Source organism: Primulina eburnea, chromosome 10, assembly GCF_022965805.1.
Source record: "Primulina eburnea isolate SZY01 chromosome 10, ASM2296580v1, whole genome shotgun sequence".
In the NCBI taxonomy this organism is placed as follows: Eukaryota; Viridiplantae; Streptophyta; class Magnoliopsida; order Lamiales; family Gesneriaceae; genus Primulina; species Primulina eburnea.
Window position 1 is genome coordinate 27,850,614 of NC_133110.1, and position 24,132 is coordinate 27,874,745.

Sequence of the window (24,132 nt, forward strand, 5' to 3'; positions counted from 1 at the left end):
TTAAAAAAATAAAGTTGTATGTATATCTCTTATTGGATTTATGTGAAAAGGATAAAGAAGTAACAAGTATTTAATTTAAAAAATAAAATCATATATCTAAGTAAGAGTCAAATGGAGGTTATAATTTTAAATATTCCCAAAAAAACATCCTAATCCTCAGTTTACAAACTCGGAAAATCATCCAAAACAATGTGTAGAAAACGGATTTCCAACTTTTTATCCATCAATTTCCAAACAACAAAAAAACAGAGAAGTAAACAAGTGAATACTTCATTTTTGCTTGTACAGAGAGACTGTAGGCGGCGAGAGGCTTTAAGAACCCTAGGAATGTCTCGAAGAACCAGAATAATAGTAAATTATATATAGAAGATTGGACCTAACGAAATCTCTCAAAGTCTCTCGCCGCCGCCTACAGTTTCTCTATGTACAAGAAAAAATGAGGTACTCACTTGTTTACTTCTCTTAAAAAATGGTTTTTTTTAACTCATAATTACATATATATAATAATCATAATTTGTATAATATTTTTTTTATTTTATTAAATACTTAATTTCATATTTAATTTAATAATAATTGATAGAAATTAGTGACGAGTCATAGTAAAATTTGACATGGTAATATGGAAAATATGTTGTGGCAAATTTGAGGAAAAAATGTTTGTATAAGAGCAATTTGAGGAAAAAAAATGATGTCTTCTAGGTGACATATTCTTTATATATATTTTTTTAAATGGTTATTTATATATTTTTATTCAAAATTATGTATCTGTAATAATAACAACAACAACAATTATAATTGTTTGTAATTGAGTTTAGTCATAATTTTTATTCATTAATTTCATTAAGAATAAAGATATATATACTCAGTATAAATAGAAAAAAATTGAAAAACTCATAATATACACTGCATTTCCTTCCCTTCTTTCATATTTTAAATACAAAATTGTGATTTTTTTTTATTTAGTTACAATTCTTATCACTATATATCAATAAACACTTTATATCATAAATATTATTTTAATAATCATTCTATAAATTATTTTTACATGATCTCATTCAGAAAATAAACGTAATTTAAAATGATATTATTCTGAACAAGAGGTATTTACTTTTAATTTGTAAACTAACCTTCATTTAAAATTTCTATATGAATTTGGTCAAAATTACCCTTACATGCTCAAACATAATTATTCTAACCTAAATCACTTATTTAATCTAATCTAAAATATTTATTTTCCCTTCTCGACATATCTTTTTTTAGGCGTCTTCCCTCATATTCTTTATCATTATCTATTTTCCTATATTCTAGATTATTTTCTTTCTTATGCTTTTTTCTACATATCTTTCACAACAAAAAGAAAACAGTCTGATATCATTTGCCTATCCCGAGTAACGATTGTATGTATACTTTTTGTTATTTGTTTATTTTTTATCATTTATGTTATTTTTGTTCATTTTTCTGCAAAGTATGTGAAAAAGCAAAAAAAAAGTAGAAGAACGTGAATTCTTTCACATCTATTTTCTTTTAAAAGAATAAGACAAGTAGTGATGCTATGATGATGAATGTTCTTGAATTTTAATATTCTAATGATTTAAGAACAAGACAAAAAGTGAAAAAAAAAACTAAGAAAGTCAACTTTTAATATCCTATTGCTTCAAAATTTCCAAAGAACTTCCGGGACATTCTTTATTTTTTTTTAACATTCGTTGTTTTTATATATTGTTTCAAAATCACCAAAGAATAAGATAAATTTTATATTAGTGTTTTTTTAGGAAAAAAAAAGTGTGTTTGATATTTTCTTCAGAATTATCAAAGAATAAAATAAATTTTCTTCTAGTCCGTTTCTTTTCAAAACATATATGTTGACATTTGTAATTTTTTTCAATTTTGAAACAGAAGCATTCGTTTCTTATTAGATTTATGTCAAAATGATTTTCTTATTAGATTTATGTGAAAAGAGTAAATAAGTAACAATAACTTAATTTAAAAAATAAAGTTGTATGCATATCTCTTATTGGATTTATGTGAAAAGGGTAAAGAAGTAACAAGTATTTAATTTAAAAAATAAAATCATATATCTAAGTAAGAGTCAAATGGAGGTTATAATTTTAAATATTCTCAAAAATACATCCTAATCCTCAGTTTACAAACTCGAAAAATCATCCAAAACAATGTGTAGAAAACGGATTTCCAACTTTTTATCCATCAATTTCCAAACAACAAAAAAACAGAGAAGTAAATAAGTGACTACTTCATTTTTACTTGTACAGAGAGACTATAGGCGGCGACAGGCTTTAAGAACCCTTGGAATGTCTGGAGGAACCGAGAATTTATATTGTTTCGTTAAAATTAAATTATTTTTTAAAAATATATTTCGTTAGGCCCAATCTTCAATTTCCCAACAACAAAAAACAGAGAAGTAAACAAGTGACTACTTCATTTTTGCTTGTACAGAGAGACTGTAGGCGGCGAGAGGCTTTAAGAACCCTAGGAATGTCTCGAAGAACCAGAATAATAGTAAATTATATATAGAAGATTGGACCTAACGAAATCTCTCAAAGTCTCTCGCCGCCGCCTACAGTTTCTCTATGTACAAGAAAAAATGAGGTACTCACTTGTTTACTTCTCTTAAAAAATGGTTTTTTTTAACTCATAATTACATATATATAATAATCATAATTTGTATAATATTTTTTTTATTTTATTAAATACTTAATTTCATATTTAATTTAATAATAATTGATAGAAATTAGTGATGAGTCATAGTAAAATTTGACATAGGTAATATGGAAAATATGTTGTGGCAAATTTGAGGAAAAAATGTTTGTATAAGAGCAATTTGAGGAAAAAAATGATGTCTTCTAGTGACATATTCTTTATATATATTTTTTTAAATGGTTATTTATATATTTTTATTCAAAATTATGTATCTGTAATAATAACAACAACAACAATTATAATTGTTTGTAATTGAATTTAGTCATAATTTTTATTCATTAATTTTATTAAGGATAAAAATATACATACTCAGTATAAATAGAAAAAAATTGAAAAACTCATAATATACACTGCATTTCCTTCCCTTCTATCATATTTTAAATACAAAATTGTGATTTATTTTTTATTTAGTTACAATTCTTATCACTATATATCAATAAACACTTTATATCATAAACATTATTTTAATAATCATTCTATAAATTATTTTTACATGATCTCATTCAGAAAATAAACGTAATTTAAAATGATATTATTCTGAACAAGAGGTATTTAGTTTTAATTTGTAAACTAACCTTCATTTAAAATTTCTATATGAATTTGGTCAAAATTACCCTTACATGCTCAAACATAATTATTCTAACCTAAAGCACTCATTTAATCTAATCTAAAATATTTATTTTCCCTTCTCGACATATCTTTTTTTAGGCGTCTTCCCTCATATTCTTTATCATTATCTATTTTCCTATATTCTAGATTATTTTCTTTCTTATGCTTTTTTCTACATATCTTTCATAACAAAAAGAAAACAGTCTGATATCATTTGCTTATCCCGAGTAACGATTGTATGTATACTTTTTGTTATTTGTTTATTTTTTATCATTTATGTTATTTCTGTTCATTTTTCTGCAAAGTATGTGAAAAAGCAAAAAAAAAGTAGAAGAATGTGAATTCTTTCACATCTATTTTTTTTTAAAGAATAAGACAAGTAGTGATGCTATGATGATGAATGTTCTTGAATTTTAATATTCTATTGATTTAAGAACAAGACAAAAAGTGAAAAAAAAAACTAAGAAAGTCAACTTTTAATATCCTATTGCTTCAAAATTTCCAAAGAACTTCCTGGACATTCTTTATTTATTTTTAACATTCGTTGTTTTTATATATTGTTTCAAAATCACCAAAGAATAAGATAAATTTTGTATTAGTGTTTTTTTAGGAAAAAAAAAAGCGTGTTTGATATTTTCTTCAGAATTATCAAAGAATAAAATAAATTTTCTTCTAGTCCGTTTCTTTTCAAAACATATATGTTGACATTTGTAATTTTTTTCAATTTTGAAACAGAAGCATTCGTTTCTTATTAGATTTATGTCAAAATGATTTTCTTATTAGATTTATGTGAAAAGAGTAAATAAGTAACAATAACTTAATTAAAAAAATAAAGTTGTATGCATATCTCTTATTGGATTTATGTGAAAAAGGTAAAGAAGTAACAAGTATTTAATTTAAAAAATAAAATCATATATCTAAGTAAGAGTCAAACGATAGAAACTGGAATGTATTTCAAAAGCTAATCCAGACAAACAGCAGTCTTCTATCAAATTCGAAACACCTATTGTCGATAAGGATAGTGCACATACCTTTCGACTCAGCGCATCTGCTGCTGCATTGGATTTCCCCGGATAGTATTTGATTTCACAATCAAAGTCTTTCAGTAAATCCAGCCATCTCCGCTGTCTCATATTCAGCTCTGATTGTGAAAACAGATATTTCAAACTTTTGTGATCAGAATAAATCTCGAACTTCTCACCGTACAGATAGTGTCGCCATATTTTCAACGCAAAGACTATGGCTGCCAATTCAAGATCATGAATTGGATATCGAGATTCATGGGATTTCAGTTGTCTTGAGGCATAAGCGATCACATGCCCTCGCTGCATCAAAACACAACCCAATCCTCAGTGAGATGCATCACAATAAACAACAAAATCACCAGTACCTGACGGGATAGTCAACACCGGTGCACTGGTTAATCTCTTTTTCAATTCGAGGAAACTGGTCTCACATTCCTCAGACCAGACAAATGGAGCATTCTTCTGAGTCAACTGCGTAATCGGTTTGGCAATGCTCGAGAAATCTTTAATAAATCGGCGATAATATCCTGCCAAACCCATAAAGCTGCGAATCTCTGGTACAGATGTCGGTCTTGGCCAAGAAATCACTGCCTCAACCTTGTTGGGATCAACAGATATCCCGTCTCCTGATATGATATGTCCCAGAAATATCACCTGTTTTAACCAGAACTCGCATTTTGACAGTTTAGCATACAGTTTCTCCGTCCTCAAAGTTCGCAACACAATCATCAGATGATTAGCATGTTCAATCATATTCTTTGAATAAATCAATATATCATCAATGAATATGATAACAAAATCATCCAAATATTTCTGGAAGACGCGGTTCATCAATCCCATAAATTCCGATGGTGCATTCGTCAAACCAAATGGCATGACAATAAACTCATAGTGTCCATACTGGTTCTGAATGCAATCTTGGAGATATCAGAATCCCTGACTCTCAGTTGATGGTATCCAGATCTCAGATCGATCTTGGAATACACCGAAGAACCCTGCAACTGATCAAATAAATCATCAATACGAGGCAATGGATATTTATTCTTTACCGTTGCCTTGTTCAGTTGCTGGTAGTCGATACAAAGTCTCATCGACCCGTCTTTCTTCCTCACGAACAGTACTGGAGCACCCCAAGGAGATACACTCGGTCTGATATATCCCTTGGCCAGTAAATCCTCCAACTGTTCTTTCAGTTCTTTCAATTCGATCGGTGCCATCCTGTATGGAGCTTTCGAAATCGGAACTGTTCCTGGCATTAACTCAATGCTGAAGTCTATCTCTTGAATCGGAGGCAATCCAGGAATCTCATCCGGAAAGACATCAGCAAATTCACACACCACTGGCAAGTCCGCCAATGATGGGCTCGATTTCAGTAAATCAACTGAATATACCAAGAATCCATCCGCTCCTTTCTGCAATAATCGTGTCATATTCATTGCAGATATCAAAGGAATTCTGGCTCGAGAACCCTTACCGTAAAATTTCCACTCCTCAGCCATCTCAGGTCTGAATCTCACTATCTTGTGGAAACAATCGACTGTAGCCCTGTACTTGGTCAATGTATCAATACCGATAATACAATCAAAGTCAGATATCCCAAGCACAATACAGTCCAACTCAATCTTATGCCCATCATACTGCAGTGTACAAGATTTCACAGACTTTACTGATATCAAACCTGTCCCTAACGGAGAAGAGACAGACACTACTGCAGACAACGACTCAATAGGTAATGCATGACTCAACGCAAACCTCTCCGAAATAAATGTATGTAATGCACCAGTATCAATCAATACGTACGCAGGATAACCAAAAATAAAACAGTTACCTGCTACAACGTCATCAGGTGCATCCTGTGCCTGCTCCTCAGTCAGAGCAAACACTCGGGCCTGCTGTCTCGGAGGCTGGCTCACTGTCTGGCTTCCTCCTGGCCTCTGCTGTGACTGGGTAGACGGTGCTGGCTGAAAAGAATGAACAGCAGATGGTCGTCTACCTGCCTGAGCCGCTGATCCAGATGACTCAGCTGTCTGGGATCCCTGGGCACCTCTCTGGGGACACACTCGAGCAAAGTGTCCCTGTTGCTTGCAAATACGGCAGCTGCCAAACACTCCTCGGCACTACTCAGTGGAATGCTTCCCTCCACAAGTATTGCAAATAGGTCCGGTATAGCTCTGGCTCTGTCGAGGACTCCCAGAACTAGAAGAACTGCTCCCTGACTTCTTAAACTGCTTTCCTCTCGTCTTCAAGAAGTCCTTCTTTCCGCCACTACTGCTGCCACCTTCGAATCGAGGAGGTGGTTGCTGTGATCCCGGTGCTGGAAGCATAAACGAAGCTCCTCTCTGTCTCATCAGACCGGCTTCGGCTCCTTTGGCTCTATTCAAAGCATCGGTAAAGTTGTTCGGTCTTCCCGTGTTCACCAACGTAAATATTTCCGGATTCAGGCCGTTAATGAACTGATCCGCCACAGCCTCGTCATGATCCGCCACGTGTGGAGCAAAGCGCAACAGTGAAGAAAACTTGGCCACGTATTCCTCGATGTTAAGTTGGCCTTGTCTCAAATTCGCAAACTCGGCTCCCTTGTCCTTCCTGTATGACACTGGAAAGAACCTCTGATAGAATTCAGTTCTAAATACACTCCAGGTAATAATCGTACCTCGGTGTTCCAATGCCCTTTTTGTGTTGATCCACCAGTTCTTGGCCATTGTCATGCAATTGGTGTCCTATCAATTTCACCCTCTTCTCATCAGTATATTCCAACGAATCAAACATCATTTCAATATCATCCAGCCAACTTTCGCAATCCACTGAATTTTCGGTTCCTTTCAAAGTAGGTGGATGGAATGATTGGAATCTTTTCAAAAGTGTCTCCATGGATGTCGCTGTCACATCCATGGGAGGGTTCGATGTACTACCCTGCTCCGGTACTCTTCTCGGAGGCATATCTGAAACTCAAAAGGGTTAGCAATCCCAAACAAAATCCGGTTTTAATCCTCTTCCGATCATCTTACTGCTGATCCAGAATTAGCTCCAATTCATATTCAATAACACATGTTTTCAAATCAAATCAGATAAACAGATAAACATGTATTATAAAGCAGTAAATCATGCTAGCAATCAAAAGCAGGAAAGAAAACACATTCTACCCCGCTCACTAGCTTCTATCTCAATCTCAAGGATCTATCGCTCTGATACCACCTGTTGTGGGGACCCGGACGCTAATCAAGTTCTTAATCATCATTGGGACTAATTAATCAATTATAAAACAGGGTCTAAATTTTTTTTTTTAAAATGCGGAACGTAGTGACAACAATCTAATATACAACTCAGTATATTATAAAGTACAAGTCCTATACCGTCTACAAATCAGTACAAACTAAGGTTTAACAACTACTATCAAGTGTTCGAACCTATATCTAATCCAAGTCCGGAGCCTCCACTCTAATCACGATCTCTCCTCATCTTCTGGACCCTGAACCTGTCCCACCTGTTGTCAAGTACACATACAAACAAGACAACAGCCGGATAACTCCGATGAGAATAAATCCCAGTATAAATCAAAGAACATGCAGTCGTATGTTCAATACAAAGCATGAACAGATAACATAAATACATATCAAAATCAGAAATGTAAACAATATCAATCAGTCGACAATACTCGTGACTCCACGATTCAGACTAGACTCAATCCTAGCCTAGGGATCCCGGTGTCCAGATGTGGCATTCCTATATCGACAAACAGTAATAGAAAAGACTCCAGTTCTATCCAAGTCGATATGACCAACATCCAGTGTCCAGACGCATCCGTCATAGACTATGGTCTATCACCATATCTTGTGACATCGTGCAATGTACCCGTGGTTACCTGCCACTATCAGGTACTTCTGTCACAAGATTACTCGTCTAATGCATGCTCCTATAACTCCATAGAACAAGCATTTAAATCAAATCATTAAACACAATGATAAACAAATAATAAGTATGTGATTTCGGGAAACTCAAGTACATCCTACTTGAGTCGATGTCCCAATACACATTGACTTATACCTTTCGTTGCAGTTTCGGTCTGGAATCCAAACTCTGTCAATCCCTCAATCTAGCACTGGTAATATCAATGATATCATATCAATATACCGTTCAAATTACTAACAATCTGATTAATCTGGATTTAATTCAAAATCAACGACATAACGGTACAATCTCAGTATCCCCGTCAATACCAAATCAACAGACATCAATTACAAATCATAACTCATGTCCATTACAATCTGTAATTCAATCACAATTCAAATCTGTCTGGTATAAAACAATATACCCTAACAATTCCATAATCAGTCCATTTCTCAATCTGACTTCGATTCTACGATGTCTAACATGTCAAGAACATCATATATGAATCCCATTCAATTCTGACAATATCATAATTTCAAGACATGTCAAAACGTAGTAAAACTTACGTCCAGTTGTAGCCTACGTCGATAGGATTGCAGTACTGAAGTCAGATTACAATTCGGACGGACGGATTTCTCAGAAAAGGCGTAAGGATTTTCACGATATTTTCTCGAGGCTCTTCTCGATTTCCTCCTTCAGAATTCCGAGGAAAAGATGAAGAAGCTTTATATATATTGCATGTAATTCGTACATGGCTTCTCCAGAATTTTGCTCATTTCAGGCGGCGCTCGGGCGGTGCTAAACTACCGCTCGAGCGCGGCATGTTCTGTCCAAGCTCCTTTGAGATTACCCGTTGGCGCTCGGGCGGTCACAAACTACCGCCCGGGCGCCACCTCCTCTGCCCGAAACATGTTCCTATTGAATCATTGGCGCTCGGGTGGTCAAAAATCACCGCTCGGGCGTCACACTCTCTGCCCAACTTTCTCGAATTTCACATGTAGTCTTATTTTCGTGTCCCGATTAATCCTATCATAATCATATCAAATTATATATCAATAATTATAGATTACTAGGATTAAATTTCCGGGCAATTACACTATTGATTTAAGAACAAGACAAAAAGTGAAAAAAAAAACTAAGAAAGTCAACTTTTAATATCCTATTGCTTCAAAATTTCCAAAGAACTTCCTGGACATTCTTTATTTTTTTTTAACATTCGTTGTTTTTATATATTGTTTTAAAATCACCAAAGAATAAGATAAATTTTGTATTAGTGTTTTTTAGGAAAAAAAAAAAAGTGTGTTTGATATTTTCTTCAGAATTATCAAAGAATAAAATAAATTTTCTTCTAGTCCGTTTCTTTTCAAAACATATATGTTGACATTTGTAATTTTTTTCAATTTTGAAACAGAAGCATTCGTTTCTTATTAGATTTATGTCAAAATGATTTTCTTATTAGATTTATGTGAAAAGAGTAAATAAGTAACAATAACTTAATTAAAAAAATAAAGTTGTATGTATATCTCTTATTGGATTTATGTGAAAAGGGTAAAGAAGTAACAAGTATTTAATTTAAAAAATAAAATCATATATCTAAGTAAGAGTCAAATGGAGGTTATAATTTTAAATATTCCCAAAAGAACATCCTAATCCTCAGTTTACAAACTCGAAAAATCATCCAAAACAATGTGTAGAAAACGGATTTCCAACTTTTTATCCATTAATTTCCAAACAACAAAAAAACAGAGAAGTAAATAAGTGACTACTTCATTTTTACTTGTACAGAGAGACTATAGGTGGCGAGAGGCTTTAAGAACCCTAGGAATGTCTGGAGGAACCGAGAATTTATATTGTTTCGTTAAAATTAAATTATTTTTTAAAAATATATTTCGTTAGACCCAATCTTCAATTTCCCAACAACAAAAAACAGAGAAGTAAACAAGTGACTACTTCATTTTTGCTTGTACAGAGAGACTGTAGGCGGCGAGAGGCTTTAAGAACCCTAGGAATGTCTCGAAGAACCAGAATAATAGTAAATTATATAAAGAAGATTGGACCTAACGAAATCTCTCAAAGTCTCTCGCCGCCGCCTACAGTTTCTCTCTGTACAAGAAAAAATGAGGTACTCACTTATTTACTTCTCTTAAAAAATGGTTTTTTTTAACTCATAATTACGTATATATAATAATCATAATTTGTATAAGATTTTTTTTATTTTATTAAATACTTAATTTCATATTTAATTTAATAATAATTGATAGAAATTAGTGAAGAGTCATAGTAAAATTTGACATAGGTAATATGGAAAATATGTTGTGGCAAATTTGAGGAAAAAATGTTTGTATAAGAGCAATTTGAGGAAAAAAATTGATGTCTTCTAGGTGACATATTCTTTATATATTTTTTTTAATAGTTATTTATATATTTTTATTCAAAATTATGTATCTGTAATAATAACAACAACAACAATTATAATTGTTTGTATTGAAGTTAGTCATAATTTTTATTCATTATTTCATTAAGGATAAAAATATATATACTCATATAAATAGAAAAAAATTGAAAAACTCATAATATACACTGCATTTCCTTCCTTCTATCATATTTAAATACAAAATTGGGATTTTTTTTTATTTAGTTACAATTCTTATCACTATATATCAATAAACACTTTATAGTCATAACATTATTTTAATAATCATTCTATAAATTATATTTACATAATCTCATTCAGAAAATAAACGTATTTAAAATGATATTATTCTGACAAGAGGTATTTAGTTTTATTTGTAAACTAACCTTCATTTAAAATTTCTATATGAATTTGGTCAAAATTACCCTTACATGCTCAAACATAATTATTCTAACCTAAATCACTCATTTAATCTAATCTAAAATATTTATTTTCCCTTCTCGACATATCTTTTTTTAGGCGTCTTCCCTCATATTCTTTATCATTATCTATTTTCCTATATTCTAGATTATTTTCTTTCTTATGCTTTTTTCTACATATCTTTCATAACAAAAAGAAAACAGTTTGATATCATTTGCTTATCCCGAGTAACGATTGTATGTATACTTTTTGTTATTTGTTTATTTTTTATCATTTATGTTATTTCTGTTCATTTTTCTGCAAAGTATGTGAAAAAGCAAAAAAAAAGTAGAAGAATGTGAATTCTTTCACATCTAATTTTTTTTTAAAAGAATAAGACAAGTAGTGATGCTATGATGATGAATGTTCTTGAATTTTAATATTCTATTGATTTAAGAACAAGACAAAAAGTGAAAAAAAAAAACTAAGAAAGTCAACTTTTAATATCCTATTGCTTCAAAATTTCCAAAGAACTTCCTGGACATTCTTTATTTTTTTTTAACATTTCGTTGTTTTTATATATTGTTTCAAAATCACCAAAGAATAAGATAAATTTTGTATTAGTGTTTTTTTATGAAAAAAAAAGCGTGTTTGATATTTTCTTCAGAATTATCAAAGAATAAAATAAATTTTCTTCTAGTCCGTTTCTTTTCAAAACATATATGTTGACATTTGTAATTTTTTTCAATTTTGAAACAGAAGCATTCGTTTCTTATTAGATTTATGTCAAAATGATTTTCTTATTAGATTTATGTGAAAAGAGTAAATAAGTAACAATAACTTAATTAAAAAAATAAAGTTGTATGTATATCTCTTATTGGATTTATGTTAAAAGAGTAAAGAAGTAACAAGTATTTAATTTAAAAAATAAAATCATATATCTAAGTAAGAGTCAAATGGAGGTTATAATTTTAAATATTCCCAAAAAAAACATCCTAATCCTCAGTTTACAAACTCGAAAAATCATCCAAAACAATGTGTAGAAAACGGATTTCCAACTTTTTATCCATCAATTTCCAAACAACAAAAAAACAGAGAAGTAAATAAGTGACTACTTCATTTTTTTCTTGTACAGAGAGACTATAGGCGGCGAGAGGCTTTAAGAACCCTAGGAATGTCTGGAGGAACCGAGAATTTATATTGTTTCGTTAAAATTAAATTATTTTTTAAAAATATATTTCGTTAGGCCCAATCTTCAATTTCCCAACAACAAAAAAGCAGAGAAGTAAACAATTGATTACTTCATTTTTCCTTGTACAGAGAGACTGTAGGCGGACGAGAGGCTTTAAGAACCCTAGGAATGTCTCGAAGAACCAACAATTTATATTGTTTCGTTAAAATTAAATTATTTTATAAAAATACATTTCGTTAGGCCCAATCTTCAATTTCTCAACACAAAAAAAGAGAGACTGTAAAAAAATGACTACTTCATTTTTGTTTGTACAAAGAGACTGTAGACGGCGAGAGGCTTTAAGAACCCTAGGAATATCTAGAGGAACCGAGAATTTATATTGTTTCGTTAAAATAAATTATTTTTTAAAAATATATTTCGTTAGACCCAATCTTCAATTTCCCAACAACAAAAAACAGAGAAGTAAACAAAGTGACTACTTCATTTTTGCTTGTACGGAGAGACTGTGGGCGACGAGATGTTTTAAGAACCCTAGGAATGTCTAGAAGAACCGAGAATTTATATTTTTTTGTTAAAATTAAATTATTTTTTGAAAATATAATTACAAAATTTTAGATTATATTAATGATATCGAAGTTATAGCGTAATTATACACTATTTTATAATAAAACACTTATAATTTTTGTTAACAAATGTAATAAAATACATTATAATTCTATCACTATTAACTACACTAATATTAACTCATTCTCATATTTTAATAATATATAAATATTTTAAATTACGAACTTTGATTTTTTTTTTTAAATATCAACAGTTTATATTTATTATTACTTTCTTATTAGTATTCCTATTAGTAATTTATATGTGATTAATATTAAAAATATAAAATATAACAAAATTATAATTAATAGTAAAATGTAACCGAACAAAATTATAATTACATTAATAAAATATAAATAATACAATTAAAATATAATAAATTATTTAAATTACTTTTTCAAATGTGGTTGTACGGAATTTGTAATTGAATCAACGATTGATGTTAAATATATGCAATAAATTACAAACATTATCAGAAATATTAACAAAAAAAATTCAATCTAGAAAGAAAAAACAGAGATTCAACTGAGACTCGGCGTAATTCTCCCGAATTCTGATGCTCAACACAATTCTCCCAAATCAAATTCTGAATTACCGAGACTCGGTTCTCTCGAATTCTGATATTCGACACAATTCTCCCAAATCAAATTATGAATTCTGATACTCAGACGCAATTACTCGGCGTAATTTATAAGGATAAGGGAGTCACGGATAAAATCAACGAACAATATAATAACATGTCAATGTTAAACATTTTTATAAAAAATACATTATAAAACAACATTAATTCAATAATAATAAAATAAATTAATACCCGGCAATTCTCGATAACAAAAAAATTATGAACACAATGTCGGACCGAGAAGAATTATAGCTAACAAAAAAAGCCGCGGAGCGAAGGAAAATATAAATTGTTGTGCATGAGGAATGCCAAATATTTGCGCAGAAGGAATGCCGAAGACTCGATGTAATTTATAGGCAGGAGGTCAAAGATTCTAAGAATCCGTGACCCACTGTCACGGATTCATTCTGCCACAGATTCTGAATCCGTGACAGTGGGTCACGGATTCAATTAATCCGTGACTTTATTATTCATTTTTAAAAAAAATTGAATCCGGACTTTTAATTTACAAATTGTTATATTTTTACAAAACTTTCATATTTGTAATATTTTATTACATATAAAATTATATTATTTTTTTAAAAAAAATCCTAAGAAGATTGGGCGTATGAAATATATTTTAAAATAATAATTAATTTTAACGAAATATAAATTCTCAGTTCCTCCGAACATTCCTAGGGTTTTGAAAGCCTCTCGTCGCCTACAGTCTTTCTATACAAGAAAAAATGAAGTACTCACTTGTTTACTTCTCTTTTTTTTTTTGTTGTTGGGAAATTAAAGGATAAAAAGGTTGAAATCCGTTTTCTACACATTGTTTTGGATGATTTTTCGAGTTTGTAAACTGAGGATTAGAATATTTTTTAGGCCGGGTTTGGAGGGTTGACTTTTAATACACATGAAGATGGAATTGAGGAGAGCCTTGTTTTTCGATTCTTGCAAACGGTATAATATCTCCAGAAAATGTATCCTACATTTTCAATTTTGTATAATTTTAGAATAATATGATATTAGTCCGTGTAGATCAATTTTATGTATCGTGACACAAAATTATTATTATTATTATTATTAAAATATATATTGTCAAATCAATTTAATTAGAAAATATATTTAATAATACCGATGTTTGTTTTTATAATAATAAAAAAATGTTATGACTTATATTGTTGAGGATCGAAGTTGAGTTTAGAGGGGGGGTGAATAAACTCTACTCGGTTTTCGTTCTGATGAGGTACTAAAATCCTGTTAAGGATAGTAGTTGATCTTGTGCGAATACTTTCACCTGATTACAATAAAACGTGCGGAAACAATCTGATGAAGTAGTTGAAAAACAATAAAACAGTAGGCAGCAGTTGTTTATGGAAGTTCGAAGATAAACTCTTCTACGTCTCCCCTTCTTCTGTTTCCAGAAGGTATAACTAAAAGACTTTGGATATTACAGTACAACTCTTGTACACACCCACTTCAGAAGGACTTACACCTCAGCCTACTGAAACTCTTAGTTTCTCAACTCACAAAAATGCGAAACACAAAGTTCTGAAAAGACTATTTTCAGATTACAGACTCTTCTGATAAAGTATAAGTGATGTAAAGATTGTGAAGAGTGTAAGAATTAGTAGCACAAGATGATCTTTAAAAGATCAGATACAAGCTATGAAGCGTGTGCTACTTTTCTTTGTGTTGAACTTTTAAATGCTCAAGGAATTTTGATATTCGTCTAATAAGAGAGAAGCTTTGTTCCTTGAAGAATGATAATAAGCGAAGTGTCGTGTCGAACAAGGATTTGATCCAAGTATATATAATCGACTGAGTTCAACGTTCACAATCAGAGAAGTCTTCATATAACTGATACAATCAGCTTTATTACCGAAACAAGTTCCTGCAGAAAAGCTATAAAACAATCAGTCTTGTTTTATACTTAATTGGGTAATATGCATTAAATGACTCCGTATAGTATTTAATGCTGCAATTAATACTAGTACTAGGAACTCTTTAACGGTAACAATTAAGATAGCAACGTTAGAAAACGTTCTCTACTGGTTTTGTATTGTTATCCCTTTTCTACTGGTTTAGTTTTACTAGAACAGCAGCTACTGATAAGTTATTCTGTTGTTCTGATCTGCTGGTCTACTGGTTTTAGTTATCATCGCCACAATAAAATTCATGTCTAACAATTTCTCCCCTTTGTGGTGATGCCAAAACCTAAACAGTAGAAAGTCGTTAAGTAAAACAGATAATCATTTAAACAAAAAAGATAATGTTAATAAAGCATCAAAGTAAACAAATCAATCGGTTCCAATATCCCTGTAAATGATTTCTTCATTCTGAGGTTCTTGAACTCTTCTGTTAGAAGGTTCAGCCTCATCTTCTTGTTGCCTAGCACCTGCTTGATCTCCTCTATCTCCTCTATCTTCCCCCTTTTTGGCATCAGCGGCAACCACATGGGTAAAGAGGTCATTCAGTCTGCCGGAAATATTTTGAATGCCATCGGTTAGCATCTCCAGATACGGGGTCTGAGAAGAGATGCGATTATCTAATGCAGTGAGAGATTAATTTTGAGAGTCAAACTTGACATCCAAAAGTTCCACAGAAGTAGAGAGTGATCGAAAGAGATCATCATGCTCAGTGATTCGAGTGAGTATATCATTTTGAGCAAGCATGATGGTGCCGTGAGTTCTCGAGATAGCTTGTCTGAAAACGACGGTTTCAGCATACATCTTGTCCACGGTCTCCTTAGTGTTATAGATGTGTTTGCCCATTCGTTCTCTGAAAGATTGAGCACCACTGAATTCCGAAATGTTTTCACAAGATATACGTTTCACTAAATCAGAGACGTTGTTGAGTTCGGTTTGTAGAAACTGAATCTGATGTTCCAGGTTAAATGCATCTGATTCCGGGGAGGGAGTTCGCGCCAGAATGCGTTGTTTAATCTCAGAAAGACGAGAGTTCGTCTCAGTCAAAACAGGAAGGGAGACAGTCAACGCAGTAGAAACAGGATTAGCATCCATCAAGGCAGAAAAGGGTCTGCTGTGCTTTCTGCTGGAATTGCAGAAACAGTAGGTTCAACAGCAACCAGAGGAAGAGTAATATCTTCTGTAGGAATGGCCAAGACAGAGGCCAAAGCTTCTTCCATTGGTACAATAACAGCCTGTGAATCTGAAGGTGCTTCAGTAGAAGGTGCAGCAAGCTGTTCCAGAAGAATGTTCATTTCTGCTTGATGAGCAGCAGAAAACATTTCTAAATTCGGCAGTAAAGAAGTAGCATCTGGTTCTGCTTATTGTTGCCCTGGGGTAGGAGAAACAGAGGGTGGCAACGAAGTAGCCGGTGCTGCTTCCAGAGTAGGGACAATCGATTCAATGACTTCCTCAACTGAAGCCAGTTCATGCACGGACAATAGTGATGAGGACTGAATGGGCCTTGTTGGAGATGCAGGAGTACTAAGAGCAGAAGCCTTTGGGGAGGCTGTAGTCCTTTCCTCAACTGGCTGAGTCTGTTGAAAATTTGGAACAAGGCCAACATGATAGACTGTAGGCTCTCCAAAGCCTTGTTCTTGAGCAAGAAGTTGCTCACTCATCTGCTTTAACCTGTCAGATAGAATCATAATAACATTTTGATCCTGAACAGCAGTAGGAACAACAGGATCAAAATTTGATTGAAGAACTTTCAGAACCGATTCTAACTTCTGACATTTCAGCTGATCGAGGATAAAATTTCTTCTTCGCAAGGCCTCGATGACATTTTCTGTTTTTGCCAGCTGAAAAATCTTCCTTTCTGCATTCATCATCTTGCTATAATTCCCTTTTGTTTTGAAGTAATCAAAAGAGTGAAACAAACGGACAGTATGCCATTCATCAAAGAAATTCATGTCATCGTTTGCAAAGGTCTCAATCTCGGCTAGATGAAGATCAACGCCGGTGGTGACAGTGGTCTTGTGACCAAAAAAAGGTGGTTCTTCAACCATTTTCCCTTTGCCTTTGTCAGAAGATGAAATAGGCACGATGGGTCGAAAAGCAGAAGACCCGCTTGCTGGTTCTCGAATAACTATTCCAGATTTTGGCTTAAAAACAGTAGCAGTAGAAGGTGCTGAAACAGACGCAGTAGCGTGTGCAGTCGAAGAAGCAGTTGATCGAGCAGAAGGAACCGCTTCTGGAAAGACCTGTCGAATAGGTACTTTCTCAATTTCAGACAGTGCTGCTGTCTTTTTAATCTTAAGAATGGTGCGCGGTTTCTTCTTGGCTGGGGTTGGTACTGGTGGTTGAACAACAGCAGCAGACTCTTCTGATGCTGTCTTGTCTGAATCCGTTGAAATAACCACTCGTTTCTTTGAAATTTTCTTTTGAGGTTTTGGAGCCTCAGAAGCAGTTTCCCCAATTTTCTTCTTCAACGCAACAAACTCCGCCACTGTTGGCTTAGGCCTTAGAGCCAGTATATTTGCTGCATCAATCATGGTGACTGAAGTAGCATCTAGATCACTGGTAGATGCGAAACCAGCATCCTTGAGCATAATGCTGATCTGAACAGCGAAACCAGAACTCTTCCGAATAACCATATCCTTCATAATTCTGAAAATAAAATGACTCCAGTCCACCTTAATCCCCTTAGAGATGGCAGTCATTACTTGAACTTTCTCCTTCGTCAACTTGTCGAAGGTGCCAGCTTTGATCAAAATAGCTTTAGCCACAATATCGGCCAGAATCTGATACTCTATTTTGAGCAATTTCTTGTGACAGGAAGGAGACACTTCTTCTCCAGATGCTGAGAAGTTTCTGAGTGCAACATACATATCTGTCTTGGAAATATCAGAGAGTTCAGACGTACCTGAAAGTGGAAGGAGGAAGGTTGCTCCTAGGTGTGCGGCATCAATAGAGATAGAAACATCTCCTTGAGTATGAACAATCCTTCCTTCATGCACTGTTGCTTTAGCGTAAAATTCCAGGAGAGCATTTTTGTAAATAACTGCTGGCGCTTCCAGGAATTTTCTGAGTCCGGATATTTCAATGTCCTTAAACATTTTCACGAGATTCTCATCCTTGATGTTGAGAACGGAAGCAAAGTTAACTTGATAAGCGTTAAGAGTGTATGCTTCAGCCATTTCTGTATGCAGATGAGATCAGACAAATTTGCAGTAGTTAGTTGATGATATAGAGAAAGCAGTAGCTGAATAGCGATAGTTATGAAACAGTAAAGATGAAAAAGGTGAAATTTGAAACAGATATACAGCCATCAAATAAACATAAGGACACGTGTCAATATGTCCTTGGTTGAGTGTTTGAAAAGTTTTGCAGAAACTGTCAGAAATACGAATGATTTTGAAAATTTTGAAAAAGAGCGGGCTGTCCAGACGGTTACTAAAAGAGATCAGAAAAGGATTTGTCATTTTATGATAACGTCTGCTGGAAGTTTCAGGGTGCTGAAATATGTGAGCACTTTGTCAAAACCAGCAGACTTGTAGTTTTATCGAAAAGACAAACATCCTATCTGTTTTCTGAAAAGGTGTCAAACTCTTAGTCTGACTAAGATACTGTTCCCCCTCGGTAAATGCAATTAATAAGTGGTCATAATTGCGACAAGTGACTCTTGGCCATCTCTCAATCTGAGCCGTTGAAAATGAACAGTCGCAATCTTGCGATTCACAAGAGTCTTTGTTCCCTCTATAAATACCTGCATATCTTGAACGAAGTTAAACTAAAAAAAAATGAAAACTCAAGTAAAAAGAGAGTTAGAGTTTGATTCAGGAGATGAAGCAAAATTGTCCAGAGAGAAGTTTGAGGGTATCATTATTTTCGTAATGATCCTTGAAATACACTCCTGGAGTTGTAGTTTCCACAGTCCAGCAGATCTTTTGCTTCGATTGAGTTTGAAATGTAGCATCGATTTCTTCCAGAAGCATGCTAATGCAATAAGAGAGTGCTGGTGGATTGATGATGCTGAAATCCTCTCTGATGTCCTGTAAGGCATCTAAAAATTACATTAGTGCTGACAAGACCTAAGCTTGCTAGATTCTTTCTAGGCCTTTCTCTTCGAAGAAGACCATCTTTTTCCAGTTGAAGTACTTTGCAAGCAAATAACAGAGAGCTCCTATTACTGAAGATAAACGCTAAATGTAACGCTACTGGTTAAATAGCATAGAAGATCTACTGTTTTTACTTTTGCATTGTGTAATGTACTGAAATGGTTTCTAATAAAATTCCAGTTTGCGTATCTGACTTTTCTCTTTTGCTTTTCTGCAAATATCTTACTGTTAGTTCAATGCGATAACAATCAAGTAATAATAGAAGTTTAACTAAGATATCAGAAAATAGTCATGTTAAATCTATCAAACCAAGAGAATTACGAAAGTAAGAAAACTTATTTTCTGGTAAGGGTTTCGTGAAGATATCTCCTGTTTGTTGATCAGTAGAAACATATTCCAGACGAATGTTCTTCTTCTGCACATGATCTCTAATAAAGTGATGTCTGATGTCTATGTGCTTCGTTCTGGAATGAAGTACTGAATTTTGTGTGATTGCAATTGCACTGGTATTGTCACAGAATATAGGTGATTCGGAGGCTTGAATCCCATAGTCTCTTAACTGTTGTTGAATCCACAATATCTGAGAGCAGCAGCTTCCAGCAGCCAGATATTCTGCTTCTGCAGTAGATGTGGCTATGGAAGTCTGTTTCTTGCTAAACCAGGATATCAGCCTATCACCAAGAAATTGACAAAACCCACTTGTGCTTTTTCGGTCTAGTTTGCAACCTGCATAATCAGCATCTGAATATCCAATAAATTTAACGATGAATCATTGGGATACCATAAGCCGACATTTTGAGTTCCTTTCAAGTACTTCAAAATACGTTTAGCAACAATATAATGAGATTGTTTGGGGTTAGATTGAAATCTAGCACAAATGCAAACAGCAAACATGATATCTGGTCTACTGGCAGTTAAATACAATAATGAACCAATAAGACCTCGATACTGAGTTACCTCTACTGGAATACCACTTTCATCTTTATCAAGCTTAATAGATGAGCTCATTGGAGTAGAAGCAGCAGAGCATGCTTCCATTCCAAACTTTTTCAGAAGCTCCTTTGTGTACTTGGCTTGATTTATAAAGATTTCAGTCTCTGATTGCTTAATCTGTAATCCTAGGAAGAATGTTAATTCTCCCATCATACTCATTTCAAATTTATCCTGCATCAATTTTCAAACTTTGCACATAATTTGGGGTTAGTTGACCCAAAAATAATATCATCAACATAGATCTGTACTAAAAGAATGTGCTTGTTCTTGACTAAAGTAAATAAGGTTTTATCTACTGCTCCGATGGTAAAATCATGATCAATAAGAAATTGTGATAGAGTGTCATACCAAGCTCTAGGTGCCTGTTTTAGACCATATAATGCTTTGTGTAATTTAAATACATGATGCGGAGAGAAATGATCGATAAAACCTGGAGGTTGTTCGACGTATACTTCTTCTTGTAAAAGACCATTTAGAAAAGCACTTTTCACATCCATTTGATATACTTTGAAATTCTTGAAAGTAGCAAAGGCTAAGAATATTCTGATTGCTTCGAGCCTTGCTACTGGTGCATAAGTCTCATCAAAGTCTATGTCTTCTTCTTGTCTGAAGCCTTGAGCTACCAATCTAGCTTTATTTCTCACCACTGTGCCTTCTTCATTGAGTTTGTTTCTAAATACCCACCGAGTTCCAATGACAGCTTGATGAGATGGTCTAGGTACTAGAAACCAAACTTCATTACGTTTTAATTGATTCAGCTCTTCTTGCATGGCTTCAATCCAACTAGGATCCAGAAGAGCTTCTTCAATCTTCTTTGGTTCATCCTGAGATATAAAAGCAGCATGCATGTATTCATTAAGCATTTGCCTTCTGGTTCTCAACGGCGCTGCTGGATTACCAATAACCAATGATGGAGGATGAGATTTTCTCCAGATAAACGGATTTGAATGGACATCTTCCTGATTTGATATGTTAAGATTGTCTTCTACAGAACCAGTAGTAGGTTCTTGAACATCTTCTGCTGGTATTGGTAGATCCAAATTCTGTACTTCTGGTTCCACTATTGGTGTGTCTGGTTCTGGATTTTGAAGATCCTTGGTATTTGCTTCTACATCATCTTCACTGTCAATTTCCAAGTGAATCCTGTCTAACATGTTACTTAAATCAGATATATTAGAAATTTCAGCACTGCTGTCTTCATCGAAGACAACATGAATCGATTCTTCAACATTAAGAGTTCTATTGTTGAAGATTCTAAAAGCTCTGCTTACAGCAGAGTAACCAAGAAATATTCCAGCATCTGATTTTGAGTCAAATGCCGTCAAATGATTTTTGCCATTATTTAGTACAAAACATTTGCAACCAAACACATGAAAATAAGATACATTGGGCTTCTTCCCTTTCCATATTTCATAAGGAGTCTGGTTGTGTCTCTTGTTGACCATAGATCTATTTTGCGTGTAACAAGCAGTATTGATTGCTTCAGCCCAGAAGCGCTGAGAAATGTCTGCATCTGCTACCATTGTTCTAGCTGCTTCTTTTAGAGTTCTATTTCTCCTCTCAGCTACTCCGTTTTGTTGAGGAGTTCTGGCAGCTGAATATTCATGATGAATCCCCTGCTCATTCAAATATAACTCAAGATACTTGTTAGTGAATTCAGTGCCCTGATCACTTCTGATTTTAATGATGGTAGTAGATTTTTCATTTTGAATCCTTTTCAGAAGCTTGATCAAGAGACTACTGGTTTGATCTTTTCCTGCGAGAAAGATTACCCAAGTGAATCTAGAAAAATCATCAATAACAACAAGAGTATATTTCATTCCCCCTAAGCTCATGATGGGGATAGGACCAAATAGATCCATATGCAGTAGTTCCAGACATCTTGAAGTTGATTTGCTATCTTTGGTCTTGAAACTGGATCTTATCTGTTTCCCGAGCTGACAAGCAGAACAAACATGATTTTTAACGAAATTAATGTCAGGTAATGCATCAACTATATTCTGCTTCTTGAGATAATTGATTGACTTAAAATTCAGATGATTCAATTTCTTGTGCCATAGCCAGTGTTTATTGCTAAGAGAAGCAACTAAGCATGTAGGAGTATTGACATGATTTGAGTTCCAAGAGACTCTGTAAGTATTGCCTTCTCTCTTTCCGGTTAATACAGTAGTTTCAGCAGAATCTCTAACTATACATGAATGCTTTTGAAAAGCCACAGAATACCCATTATCACATAGTTGACTAATGCTGATTAGATTGTAACAAAGATTGTCAACTAGTAATACGTCATTAATAGTTATGTTACCATGGATAATCTTACCCTTACCCATGGTTTTACCTTTTGAGTTGTCTCCAAAAGTTATCTTTGGTCCAGTACAGCTCACTATCTCGGAAAGTAGGTTTCTTTGTCCAGTCATGTGTCTGGAACATCCACTGTCCAGATACCATGTAGAGTTACTGATTTCTGCTTCCTTCTGTTGTTCCTGTAAACACAAATTTTAGTATCTGGTACCCAAATCTATTTGGGTCCAAGCCTTATCAGTCCTTTGGGAACCCACATTTGTTCAATTCTTGGTGAATTTGTACTTCGGGTATCCAAAGATGTGTGTGCAACAGAAGGTCGTTTATTTCTAACAGTATGCATACAAAAATGTTGTTCTTCCCTTCTGTTTCTGTTTTCCAGTCTGTATCTCTTCTGAACAGGTTTAGAGTTGTAGTACTGGTAGTTTTTAACCTTCATAGGATGTTGTCTTCCAGAGTTGAATTCTTTTCTGAATCTAGAACTCTGGTCAACTTTTTCCTTAGGTCTAACGTAACCCAGACCATAGTGCATTCTTCTGTTCGTCAGATTTACATTCATTTCAACTGAAGCAGTAGGTACTTCTGGTTCCTGTACCACACTGGATTTCACAAAGTGAATGTATTTCCCTTTGCACATATCCAGTGTTGGCTTAGTATTCGTTTCAGAAGTGCCTTCATTATAAAAAAAACCGAGACCACTCCTATCTCCTGACTGTTTTTGTAATTCTTGCATTTTTCCAGTGAAACAGAAGACTTGTTCCAAGCATTTACCAGTAGCGACAACTTCTGGTTTTCAGAAAGCACCTTCTGGTAATCTGCTTTGGCTCTTTCATTCTCAGTTATTAATTTACTCATCTTAACTTGTAAATCATTGCAGCTGTCTACTTGCAAGCAAGTTAACTTACTGTTCTGATTCTTTAAGTTCTGATTTTCAATCTTAACTTCTTCAAATGATTGAGAAAGTCTGGAATACTCTTTTACCATTTCATGTAGTGCATCAATCAAATCAGTTCGTGTAAATTCATTAGAGTCAAAATCAAATACCTCTCCAGATGTCGAGGTTGAGTCATTGTCTGCCATTAGACATTTGACTTCTTCTGCATCATTATCACTGGAATGACTTTCTGAGTCAGATGACTCAGAACTAGAGTCCGCCCACTTAGATTTGCTTTCTTCGGCAATCATGTCTTTTCGATCTCTTCTGGACTTTTTATCATTCCTCTTGTGATCCTTTCTCTTTTGGTCATCCTTCTTTGGTTTAGGACAATAAGCAATGAAGTGACCTATCTTTCCACAGTTGAAGCATCCCATATCACCAGATGGTGAATCTTTCTTGAAGTTGCGATTGGGACCTTGATA

The 24,132-nt window shown here is 33.8% G+C and overlaps 1 protein-coding gene across 6 annotated transcripts in view; it reads left to right on the forward strand.

Moving 5' to 3' along the window:
* Positions 1-24,132, forward strand: part of LOC140803243 (uncharacterized) — a 132,306-nt gene that overhangs the window by 59,905 nt on the left and 48,269 nt on the right. The gene's annotated exons all lie outside the window — the stretch shown is intronic.